At 41.7% G+C, this 13316-nt stretch overlaps 1 pseudogene; it reads left to right on the top strand.

The window, feature by feature from the left end:
• The window catches only part of LOC129856757 (doublecortin domain-containing protein 2-like), a 43537-nt pseudogene extending 35186 nt beyond the window's left edge, over positions 1-8351 (top strand).
• Positions 8352-13316: the final 4965 nt, after the last annotated feature.

Raw genomic sequence — 13316 nt, 5'->3', positions numbered from 1 at the left:
AACAGTAGCTAGCAGTCTGAGTTAGCTAGGCTGAGTCCCCCAGTACAACAGGAGAACAGTAGCTAGCAGTCTGAGTTAGCTAGGCTGAGTCCCCCAGTACAACAGGAGAACAGTAGCTAGCAGTCTGAGTTAGCTATGCTGAGTCCCCCAGTACAACAGGAGAACAGTAGCTAGCAGTCTGAGTTAGCTATGCTGAGTCCCCCAGTACAACAGGATAACAGTAGCTATTAGTCTGAGTTAGCTATGCTGAGTCCCCCAGTACAACAGGAGAACAATAGCTAGCATTCTGAGTTGGCTAGGATGAGTCCCCCAGTACAACAGGCGAACAGTAGTTAGCAGTCTGAGTTAGCTATGCTGAGTCCCCCAGTACATCAGGAGAACAGTAGCTAGCAGTCTGAGTTAGCTATGCTGAGTCCCCCAGTACAACAGGAGAACAGTAGCTAGCAGTCTGAGTTAGCTATGCTGAGTCCCCCAGTACATCAGGAGAACAGTAGCTAGCAGTCTGAGTTAGCTATGCTGAGTCCCCCATTACATCAGGAGAACAGTAGCTAGCAGTCTGAGTTAGCTATGCTGAGTTCCCCAGTACATCAGGAGAACAGTAGCTAGCAGTCTGAGTTAGCTATGCTGAGTCCCCCAGTACAACAGGAGAACAGTAGCTAGCAGTCTGAGTTAGCTACGCTGAGTCCCCCAGTACAGCAGGAGAACAGTAGCTAGCAGTCTGAGTTAGCTAGGCTGAGTCCCCCAGTACAACAGGAGAACAGTAGCTAGCAGTCTGAGTTAGCTAGGCTGAGTCCCCCAGTACAACAGGAGAACAGTAGCTAGCAGTCTGAGTTAGCTATGCTGAGTCCCCCAGTACATCAGGAGAACAGTAGCTAGCAGTCTGAGTTAGCTAGGCTGAGTCCCCCAGTACAACAGGAGAACAGTAGCTAGCAGTCTGAGTTAGCTATGCTGAGTCCCCCAGTACATCAGGAGAACAGTAGCTAGCAGTCTGAGTTAGCAATGCTGAGTCCCCCAGTACATCAGGAGAACAGTAGCTAGCAGTCTGAGTTAGCTAGGCTGAGTCCCCCAGTACAACAGGAGAACAGTAGCTAGCAGTCTGAGTTAGCTATGCTGAGTCCCCCAGTACAACAGGAGAACAGTAGCTAGCAGTCTGAGTTAGCTATGCTGAGTCCCCCAGTACAACAGGAGAACAGTAGCTAGCAGTCTGAGTTAGCTATGCTGAGTCCCCCAGTACAACAGGAGAACAGTAGCTAGCAGTCTGAGTTAGCTAGGCTGAGTCCCCCAGTACAACAGGAGAAACTGGAGTCTCCCAAATGGCACCCTATTCCTTGCCTAGTGCACTTCTTTCAACCAGAGCCCTATGGGCCCAGCTCAGAATTAGTGCACTCAGAAGTAGTGTGTTGCTGTTATGTGTTACAGTGAGGAGTGTCTTAGCCGTTGGACAACATGGCAGACAGGAAACAGGACTTTATGTGATCCCCGTCATCTCTCCATTCAGAATGCAACGGTTTCTGATGACCCTTTGAAGGTCGTTTAGGGGATTAAGAGAATAGAGGTTAGTCTGTCACGCTGATCTGGTAACCAACGTTTTTTTAGGTGACACACAGACGGCATCCCATCTACACACTGGAGGCTGGTGTCATTTTGAATCGTAGGCCGTCCCACTTTTGCTTTTTGCATGTGGCTGTGCAAGCCAATCCAATCCAAACCAATCCAAGCAAATCCAAACCAAAGTAGTATATGTTGCCAAAATGCAGAGTAGTATCTAGTATTCATATTGACATTATACAGAGTAGTATCTAGTATTCATATTGCCATTATACAGAGTAGTATCTAGTATTCATATTGACATTATACAGAGTAGTATCTGGTATTCATATTTCCTCCTTATGCATTAAGTCAGTACTGTAGCAGTAATGATTCTATACATTCAGAGGTGAGGAAGTGAAGGGGTTTTAACAGTGATGATTCTATACAGTCAGAGGTGAGGAAGTGAAGGGGTTTTAACAGTAATGATTCTATACAGTCAGAGGTGAGGAAGTGAAGGGTTTTTAACAGTGATGATTCTATACAGTCAGAGGTGAGGAAGTGAAGGGGTTTTAACAGTAATGATTCTATACAGGAAGTGAAGGGGTTTTAGTTGAACGAGACATTGGCACATTTTATCAAAGACATTTGCGTAACTTTATTGACATATTTCTGTAGTTACGTTTCAAAATCACTCCACTCTGCTGCACTGAAAGACACATCCAAGCAGATAGTGTAATAATTCCCTGTGATGTCATTACCCAGTCTAGTCAGATAGTATAATAATTCCCTGTGATGTCATTACCCAGTCTAGTCAGATAGTAGAATAATTCCCTGTGGTGTCATTACCCAGTCTAGTCAGATAGTAGAATAATTCCCTGTGGTGTCATTACCCAGTCTAGTCAGATAGTAGAATAATTCCCTGTGGTGTCATTACCCAGTCTAGTCAGATAGTAGAATAATTCCCTGTGGTGTCATTACCCAGTCTAATCAGATAGTAGAATAATTCCCTGTGGTGTCATTACCCAGTCTAGTCAGATAGTAGAATAATTCCCTGTGGTGTCATTACCCAGTCTAGTCAGATAGTATAATAATTCCCTGTGGTGTCATTACCCAGTCTAGTCAGATAGTAGAATATTTCCCTGTGGTGTCATTACCCAGTCTACTGTGTCATCCTCCCAGAGCAGAGGGAGAAAGGACTTCACAATTCATTATTTACACCAAACCTGGGTTTATATATTATTTGAAATTATTTCAAATACTTTAGCTGGTCTTGAGTTAGCTTTCTTGGCGTAATGGACCAATCGAAAAAAAATCCCAAAACGTCAAACCCAACCTACTTGGCTCTCCAGGCAAGATAGAGGAAACGCATCAAACTGGATGGACAACAGAAATAGAGGAAGGACAAAGAACAAACAAGAGAGAACTATTATAAAGTAGACTGTGTCTGTAAGATAGGTATAAGATGTATAAATTGAAGGTAAAAGCAGAAGTGTTTATAAGTTTACTCCAATTGGGGGATCGGTGGTAGGGTTTGCGGGGAATAATAATAAAGGTATACTCTTTAAAAAAAAAGTATGTATGTCTATGTAGGTATGTGTATGTATATATGTGTATATGTATGCATACGTGAATGGATATATATATATTTACCCCCAAAAAATATGGGGGATTGGAAATGATGCAGACAATTACATTGGAAGCAACATTCTTTCCGCAATATTAAGCTGATCCACCCCCCGCAAAAAAAAAAAAAAGACAGGAAACGCTGGGAAGTATTTGAAAGATTTCAGATCGTATCTGAACCCAGGACTGATTCAGCCTACACCGACTATCGTGTTGTGTTGTGGACTGTGTAATGCAGATGAACGTTCAGTTGGACTTCACTGAGCCACAGGAGGCTGTAACTCTAATCCAGAAATACCCATGGCAACGTGTTGTTGGTGTGTGTCGTTAGCGTGTTGTTACCACGTTGTGACTATGTTGATATCTGGTGTTAAGAGCTGTGTATGTTCTTCTTCTTGATTTAAAGGGATTGGACAAATCATACTAAAGCACCTGCCTGGACGACATACACTAGTATACCTTAACGATCCAGCTTCAGGTGTTTTCAACCATCTTGTTTGATACCTGGGGGTGTTAAGAGCAGTGGTTGTCTCGGTGGTGTCTTCAGGTGTTTTCAACCGTCTTGTTTGCTACCTGGGGGTGTTAAGAGCAGTGGTTGTCTCGGTGGGGCCTTCAGGTGTTTTCAACTGTCTTGTTTGATACCTGGGGGTGTTAAGAGCAGTGGTTGTCTCAGTGGTGTCTTCAGGTGTTTTCAACCGTCTTGTTTGCTACCTGGTGGTGTTAAGAGCAGTGGTTGTCTCGGTGGTGTCTTCAGGTGTTTTCAACCGTCTTGTTTGATACCTGGTGGTGTTAAGAGCAGTGCTTGTCTCGGTGGTGTCTTCAGGTGTTTTCAACTGTCTTGTTTGATACCTGGGGGTGTTAAGAGCAGTGGTTGTCTCGGTGGTGTCTTCAGGTGTTTTCAACCGTCTTGTTTGATACCTGGTGGTGTTAAGAGCAGTGGTTGTCTCGGTGGTGTCTTCAGGTGTTTTCAACCGTCTTGTTTGATACCTGGTGGTGTTAAGAGCAGTGCTTGTCTCGGTGGTGTCTTCAGGTGTGGTTAAAGGCATTAAACAAGGAAGCTTAAGTAACACCAAAGCCTAGTAAAGAAATGGAATGGAATACACCTTCTGTTCATCTCAATTAAACTGTTCTTTCAGGTGTTGTTGACACAACTGTCTTGTTTGTCAGAGAAATTCGTTTTTGACAATTTTATAAACGCACATCGCAAAAATACATCCTCACCGTAGTGAACTATTTTTTTGTTGTTGCTCTTTAACTGTCAAAATATACTGAGGATTGACAGAGAGTACGATCATAGGTTTTCCTTCGAAAAAGCATATTAACCCTGTAGCTCATATCATAGTGAAATACAGTGACATCAATTTACAAGAGTAGCAGATAGCAGAATATTGCTCCTGTCCGATATTCCCTGCTTTAAACAGATAATGACTTTACCAGCCCCGCCTAGCTATGTAAATTAGCCAGGGTCTGATATTTTGACTATACTGAGCAGCTCCGTCGTTGAACCGTATGGCTGTTCCCCCAATTCGCATCCTATTCCCTACATGGTTCACTACTTTTGACTAGAGTCCAATGGGCCCTGGTCAAAAGTAGTGCACTATGTAGGGAATAGGGTGCCGTTTGGAACGCATTCTATGTCTGTCTGAGGGAAGCAGACACCAAAGTACCTAGTCATCCAGTCATCTTCAATGCCCAGCCAAATCTAATGGATATAATGAAGGGGAGAATTATTTTTTTAAATGTTGTATTTAATTTGATTTAGCATTTTTATGAGAACCCCCCCCCCCCCCCCCCCCCCATTCCCCATTCTAAATCACATTTAAATGTTCAGAGTTTGTAGTCACGTTAACTCTTCTGCTCACAGTGTGTCTGTGTGGTTGGTTGGAAGACACAGCTAGTGTTAATGAATGCAAAAAAAACATTTCCATAAAATATTCAAAGAAGACCCATTATTGCTGTGGATGTTTCATCTTTGCTGCTAAACTTCAATCCGTTTTGCATTTAAAATGCATTAAATGCCTTTGGTAATCCAGTCTAATCTGTAAAGCAACATTTTTGTCAAACTGGTTTTGACTTATATTATTATTATTATTAAACACAAAAATATGTAACACTTGATTTTATGATGGTAATTTTTTTAATTTCTCTGTTATAATTAGAATCCTTGCTCATCAAGTACTTAAAACAAGCATGTAATTGTCTTGTTTATCAGAGCCTTTAATCTGATTCTCTGTTCGAATCTTAAACAAATTACTCCAAAAACACAGAATTAGTGTCAATGCAATTGTAAAACTGTGTGCAAATATTCTTTTTTTTTACTGAGAAAAATACATGTTAATAATGAGATAATATCTAAATACTATGTCTTTATTAAAGTCTTTAAACTGTAACATTTCTATGTCTTTATTAAAGCCACATTGCAGGGTATTATCTTCAGCCCAAATGGCAGCCCTGACACTCTGTTTGAGGTCTACTCCTATGAGCCGTGCTGTCTGAAGGGCTGTTTCTACCATGAATAATGTTCCTTATGTGTCCTGTCTGTGTCTGTGTTAATACCATGAATAATGTTGCTTATGTGTCCTGTCTGTGTCTGTGTTAATACCATGAGGTGTCAGTGTCGTCCTGCGGCTGGTTAATAGTAACGCCTCCTTCCTCTGATGCAGACGGGGAGGTGCAGACGGATGAAGGCCCTTTAGAGAACGCAGACCAGTCTCCACAGAGTGACCTGTCCTCTGACGAGGTTAGACACACCTCTCTACAGAGTGACCTGTCCACTGACGAGATTAGACACACCTCTCCACAGAGTGACCTGTCCACTGAAGAGGTTAAACACATCTCTCCACAAAGTGACCTGTCCACTGAAGAGGTTAAACACACCTCTCCACAGAGTGACCTGTCCACTGAAGAGGTTAGACAAATCTCACACTTAAAAATATTGCTTACTACTGTACATGTGTACCAAGTTTCATGCTTTAAAAAATAGGTGTACATTATTTTCTATATTATCTATAGCTCAAATACAATTCCAACTGTTTGAATGTTCAACATATTGTGTCTGAAAGACTTATGATAGGCTCACGATAATAGAATCATATTAATTTGCTAATGTGCAATTAATTTCAGAAGCCAACAGAGGACAGTAAATCTACTGACACAGAGGAGAGTCCAGAGGGAGAAAAAGGTGAAAAGGAGGAGACTGCAATAGCTGAGAACTCCACAGAGGAACAAGGTGATAACAAGGAAGATATTACTAAAACCACAGAGGAACAAGGTGATAACAAGGAAGATATTACTAAAACCACAGAGGAACAAGGTGATAACAAGGAAGATATTACTAAAACCACAGAGGAACAAGGTGATAACAAGGAAGATATTACTAAAACCACAGAGGAACAAGGTGATAACAAGGAAGATATTACTAAAACCACAGAGGAACAAGGTGATAACAAGGAAGATATTACTAAAACCACAGATGAACAAGGTGATAACAAGGAAGAGAATACTAAAACCACAGATGAACAAGGTGATAACAAGGAAGATATTACTAAAACCACAGAGGAACAAGGTGATAACAAGGAAGAGAATACTAAAACCACAGAGGAACAAGGTGATAACAAGGAAGATATTACTAAAACCACAGAGGAACAAGGTGATAACAAGGAAGAGAATACTAAAACCACAGAGGAACAAGGTGATAACAAGGAAGATATTACTAAAACCACAGAGGAACAAGGTGATAACAAGGAAGATATTACTAAAACCACAGATGAACAAGGTGATAACAAGGAAGATATTACTAAAACCACAGATGAACAAGGTGATAACAAGGAAGATATTACTAAAACCACAGAGGAACAAGGTGATAACAAGGAAGATATCACTAAAACCACAGAGGAACAAGGTGATAACAAGGAAGAGTCTACTAGGACCACAGAGGAGGACTCAGACAGTGTGGTTGGGGAGAAGAGCCTGCAGACCAAGCAACAGGGAAGTCTGGAGAACCTGGTCCTGGAGAAATGAAGGATGGAGAGGAGAAGGAGGAGGAGGCATCGGATGAAGCTGAGGAGGTTGGAGAAGCAGGGGATGACGGTCCATCTTCAACAGATGGAAAAGAGGAGAAAGAGAAAGTGGACGAGATGATTCATACCATGTGGAAAAGACAGATGAGGAGGAAGTAGACAAGAAACCTGGAACTGAGACAGATTCTGAGACAGAGGAGGGAGGAAGTATACAAGGAACCTGGAACTGAGACAGAGGAGGGAGGAAGTAGACAAGGAACCTGGAACTGAGAGAGAGGAGGGAGGAAGTAGACAAGAAACCTGGAACTGAGACAGATTCTGAGACAGAGGAGGGAGGAAGTAGACAAGAAACCTGGAACTGAGACAGAGGAGGGAGGAAGTAGACAAGAAACCTGGAACTGAGACAGATTCTGAGACAGAGGAGGGAGGAAGTAGGCAAGGAACCTGGAACTGAGACAGAGGAGGGAGGAAGTAGACAAGGAACCTGGAACTGAGACAGATTCTGAGACAGAGGAGGGAGGAAGTAGACAAGGAACCTGGAACTGAGACAGTGGAGGGAGGAAGTAGACAAGAAACCTGGAACTGAGACAGAGGAGGGAGGAAGTAGACAAGGAACCTGGAACTGAGAGAGAGGAGGGAGGAAGTAGACAAGGAACCTGGAACTGAGACAGAGGAGGGAGGAAGTAGACAAGGAACCTGGAACTGAGACAGAGGAGGGAGGAAGTAGACAAGGAACCTGGAACTGAGACAGATTCTGAGACAGAGGAGGGAGGAAGTAGACAAGGAACCTGGAACTGAGACAGAGGAGGGAGGAAGTAGACAAGAAACCTGGAACTGAGACAGATTCTGAGACAGAGGAGGGAGGAAGTAGACAAGGAACCTGGAACTGAGACAGTGGAGGGAGGAAGTAGACAAGAAACCTGGAACTGAGGTAGTGGAGGGAGGAAGTAGACAAGAAACCTGGAACTGAGACAGAGGAGGGAGGAAGTAGACAAGAAACCTGGAACTGAGACAGAGGAGGGAGGAAGTAGACAAGAAACCTGGAACTGAGACAGAGGAGGGAGGAAGTAGACAAGAAACCTGGAACTGAGACAGTGGAGGGAGGAAGTAGACAAGAAACCTGGAACTGAGACAGATTCTGAGACAGAGGAGGGAGGAAGTAGACAAGGAACCTGGAACTGAGACAGAGGAGGGAGGAAGTAGACAAGGAACCTGGAACTGAGACAGTGGAGGGAGGAAGTAGACAAGGAACCTGGAAGTGAGACAGAGGAGGGAGGAAGTAGACAAGGAACCTGGAACTGAGACAGTGGAGGGAGGAAGTAGACAAGAAACCTGGAACTGAGACAGATTCTGAGACAGAGGAGGGAGGAAGTAGACAAGGAACCTGGAACTGAGACAGAGGAGGGAGGAAGTAGACAAGGAACCTGGAACTGAGACAGATTCTGAGACAGAGGAGGGAGGAAGTAGACAAGGAACCTGGAACTGAGACAGAGGAGGGAGGAAGTAGACAAGAAACCTGGAACTGAGACAGAGGAGGGAGGAAGTAGACAAGGAACCTGGAAGTGAGACAGAGGAGGGAGGAAGTAGACAATAAACCTGGAACTGAGACAGATTCTGAGACAGAGGAGGGAGGAAGTAGACAAGGAACCTGGAACTGAGACAGAGGAGGGAGGAAGTAGACAAGGAAGATGGAGGGTGATGCTTCAGAGACAGGAGAAGACAGAGAGGTGAAGGGAGAGAAAGATGGAGGTAAAAAGGAGGAGAAGGATGATGCAGCTACTTTTCTTTTTTTAAAGATAGCAAAACAGACAAGTCTGCAAAGGAGAAAGGAGAGGGGGGGTGACAAAGAGGAGAGAAATGGGGAGAATCAGAATCCGATTCCAGTGAAGAAGAAGAAACAGGGACAGAGAACAGAGACCAGGTAAAAGGTTCTGATGAGAAGTCAAGTCAACAAGCAAAGAAGAGTTAAAGTGTTGTTTAAGAAAAGCCTTCGGGAGAAAGGTGACACGACTAGCATGTAGGGAACAAAGACAAATATCATTATAATCCACCACAACAAAACAATATTACATATCAGGGTTCTCAACAGGATTTTATTTAACAAGGTGGTGCTGCTGAGCAAAGAGCCTCTCTTACATTCTTAGGTGAATACCCTGGATATCATATGGGATTATATGTGGTATGATATATGAATGGTTGTTTAGTTGCGTAGGGGTACGCAGCTATAGGGGAGTTTCTATTATATGGTATAAATGTATGTCTGCATCACCAGTGGGACGATGATCCAACAGCTGTTATAACAACCACACAGTGCCTTTCTTCATCAAATAACCACGTACATCTGTGCTAACTCATTATTCTTAAATGGTCATTAAGTAGTGAGTGATGATAAATGACTACGTTCAAATAGTTTCCAAGTGGTTATTATCTGTTGAAACACTGTTAAAAGGAAGCACTGTATTCTCTTGAGAGATGTGTCTGTTAGGCTTTTACTGTGACATCATGTTCTGTACTCTGTGAATGATATGAAGGCGGGAGAGATACAGAGAGAGAGGGGAGAGAGAGAGAAGAGGAGAGAGAGAGAGGGGGAGAGAGAGGGGGGAGAGAGAGAGAGAGAGGGGAGAGAGAGAGAAGAGGAGAGAGAGAGGGGGAGAGAGAGAGAGAGAAGAGGAGAGAGAGAGAGGGGAGAGAGAGAGAAGAGGAGAGAGAGAGAGGGGAGAGAGAGAGAAGAGGAGAGAGAGAGAGGGGAGAGAGAGAGAAGAGGAGAGAGAGAGAGAGGGGGAGAGAGAGAGAGAAGAGGAGAGAGAGAGAGGGGAGAGAGAGGGAAGAGGAGAGAGAGAGAGGGGAGAGAGAGAGAGATTACTGCCTTAGTGTGTATGTACTTATTCTTTATTTCTTAATCTGTCTGAAAACGGGTATGCTTATGCTATTACATTCTGTATGATTTGCCAATGTTTTACCATATAGTAGTTAGTATTATGAATAAGCTACAACATGCAATACAGTACCTCATCAAGCAATAAGAACTAAACAAGACAATATTGTACATGTTTGTGTTTCTGCAACGCTGTACCACATCATGGTGCTTCACCCTGTAAAAAGATCATCTGTTGTCTGAAACTTTCTTGTAAACAGAAGTTGAATAAACTGAAACTAAGAAAAACAATATGTGTATGTATTGGAATTGTTTATAATTGACAAATAAAACTAGTTCACCTTTGAACCGTCTTACAGCAGTGGGTTTAATCAGGGTCACACAGAGGGGTTCTGGGTAGTCTTGAACACATCTACTTTGAAACAAAAGTATACACCTCATACACATGGTTATGGGTTTAACAATTAAATAAAACACGTTCATCTATACTGAACAAAAGATTTTGTTGAGTTACAGTTCATATGAGGAAATCAGCCAATTGAATTAAATTCATTAGGCCCTAATTTATGGATTTCACATGACTCGGCAGGGGCACAGCCATGTGTGGGTCTGGGAGGGCATAGGCCCAGCCACTGGGGGGGGGGGGGGGGGGGCAGGCCCAGCCAATCATAAGGAGGTTTTCCCCACAAAAAGGCTTTCTTACAGACAGAAATACTTCTCAGCACCAAAAAAAGTGTTTTATTTGAGATTCTTCAAAGTAGCCACCCTTTGCCTTGATGCCATTTTTGTACATTCTTGGCATTCTCTCAACCAGCTTCACCTGGAATGCTTTTCCAACAGTCTTGAAGGAGTTCCCACATATGCTGAGCACTTGTTGGCTGCTTTTCCTACACTCTGCAGTCCAACTCATTCCAAACCATCTCAATTGGGTTGAGGTCAGGTGATTGTGGAGGCCAGTTCATCTGGTGCAGCACTCCATCACTCTCCTTCTTGGTCAAATAGCCCTTACACAGCCTGGAGGTGTGTTGGGTCATTGTCCTGTTGAAAAACAAATGGTAGTCCCACTAAGCACAAACCAGATGGGATGGCGTATCGCTGCAGAATGCTGTGGTGGTCATGCTGGTTAAGTGTGCCTTGAATTCTAAAGAAATCACTGACAGTGTCACCAGCAAAGCTCCCCCACACATCACACCTCCTCCTCCATGCTTCATGGTGGGAACCACACATGCGGAGATCCTCCGTTCACCTACTCTGCGTCTTACAACGGAACCAAAAATCTCAAATTTGGACTCATCAGACCAAAGGACAGATTCCCTCCGGTCTAATGTCCATTGCTCGTGTTTCCTGGCCCAAGCAAGTCTCTTCTTATTATTGGTGTCCTTTAGTAGTGGTTTCTTTGCAGCAATTCGACCAGGAAGGACTGATTCACTCAGTCTCCTCTGAACAGCTGATGTTGAGATGTGTCTGTCACTTAAGCTCTGTGAAGCATTTATTTGGGTTGCAATTTCTGAGTCTGGTAACTCTAATGAACTTATCCTCTGCAGCAGAGGTAACTCTGGGTCTTCCTTTCCATTCTGAGGCTGGTAACTCTAATGAACTCATCCTCTACAGCAGAGGTAACTCTGGGTCTTCCTTTCCATTCTGAGGCTGGTAACTCTAATGAACTCATCCTCTACAGCAGAGGTGACTCTGGCTCTTCCTATCCTGTGGCGGTCCTCATGAGAGACAGTTTCATCATAGAGTTTGATGGTTTTTTTCCCCTCGCGCCTGTTCATTATAAAAAATATTAATAACCTTCCACCCATGAGGCCACTAGGTCATTGGACAGCAGGAAAGGGCTTCTCCACAGCAATACCTGACAAGACATTTAGTTGTCCTGGATAAAATCCAAATTCTTGTGATAGCAGGCTGATCCAATCACTTACCATGTTTCCCCCCCTAGCGGATAGAGACGTGTCTGGGTAAACAACATTACTGCAAAAGCCTAGTCACAGAGAATCCTCACATCTCCCCACAATTCTACACTCTTCCTCACAGCTTCCCACAATCCTCCAGGAACAGCCTGTTCATTCAACCAGGGACAGAAGACGTCAGTACGCAGCCAGTCAGTCAGACCATCCCTGTGTATCTCATAACGTATAGCCTCTGTTACTGTGACTGACTGTACTAGAGACTGGTGCTGTAAATACAATAGTATGTTGTAATAATGTAATAATGTAATAATGTAATGCTGTAATAATGTAATGCTGTAATAATGTAATAATGTAATGCTGTAATAATGTAATGCTGTAATAATGTAATGCTGTAATAATGTAATAATGTAATGCTGTAATAATGTAATAATGTAATGCTGTAATAATGTAATAATGTAATAATGTAATAATGTAATGCTGTAATAATGTAATAATGTAATAATGTAATAATGTAATAATGTAATAATGTAATATTGTAATGCTGTAATAATGTAATAATGTAATAGTGTAATGCTGTAATAATGTAATAATGTAATGCTGTAATAATGTAATAATGTAATGCTGTAATAATGTAATAATGTAATAATGTAATAATGTAATAATGTAATAATGTAATGCTGTAATAATGTAATAATGTAATAATGTAATAATGTAATGCTGTAATAATGTAATAATGTAATACTGTAATAATGTAATAATGTAATGCTGTAATAATGTAATAATGTAATAATGTAATAATGTAATAATGTAATAATGTAATGATGTAATAATGTAATGCTGTAATAATGTAATGCTGTAATAATGTAATAGTGTAATGCTGTAATAATGTAATAGTGTAATGCTGTAATAATGTAATAATGTAATGCTGTAATAATGTAATAATGTAATGCTGTAATAATGTAATGCTGTAATAATGTAATGCTGTAATAATGTAATGCTGTAATAATGTTATGCTGTAATAATGTAATGCTGTAATAATGTAATGCTGTAATAATGTAATGCTGTAATAATGTAATGCTGTAATAATGTAATAATGTAATGCTGTAATAGTGTAATGCTGTAATAATGTAATGCTGTAATAATGTAATGCTGTAATAATATAATGTTGTAATAATGTAATAATGTAATAATGTAATGCTGTAATGCTGTAATAATGTAATGCTGTAATAATGTAATAATGTAATAATGTAATAATGTAATGCTGTAATAATGTAATGCTGTAATAATGTAATAATGTAATAATGTAATAACGTAATAATGTAATGCTGTAATAATGTAATGCTGTAATAATGTAAT

This window comes from Salvelinus fontinalis, chromosome 6 (assembly GCF_029448725.1).
Source record: "Salvelinus fontinalis isolate EN_2023a chromosome 6, ASM2944872v1, whole genome shotgun sequence".
Taxonomy (NCBI): Eukaryota; Metazoa; Chordata; class Actinopteri; order Salmoniformes; family Salmonidae; genus Salvelinus; species Salvelinus fontinalis.
This window is presented reverse-complemented; position numbering and strand designations above follow the sequence as displayed.